The following is a 209-nucleotide window of genomic DNA, read 5'->3' on the forward strand; positions in this document are numbered from 1 at the left end:
CAAATCAGAGGTACTTATTATCAGGACAGGTTCAAACATACTTACTGTGGTAAATTATGAGGCCCCTATGACCGGACTAAAACAAGAGGTATTTATCAACAGGATAGGTTCAAACATTCTAATAATGATAAGTTATCAGGCCCCATTGAACAGGCTTACTTAATGTACAACTGCATCTATATGTGAACCAACTATAAAAACGAGACATT

The sequence above is a fragment of the Mizuhopecten yessoensis genome, unplaced genomic scaffold (genome assembly GCF_002113885.1).
Source record: "Mizuhopecten yessoensis strain PY_sf001 unplaced genomic scaffold, ASM211388v2 scaffold4743, whole genome shotgun sequence".
Classification (NCBI taxonomy): domain Eukaryota; kingdom Metazoa; phylum Mollusca; class Bivalvia; order Pectinida; family Pectinidae; genus Mizuhopecten; species Mizuhopecten yessoensis.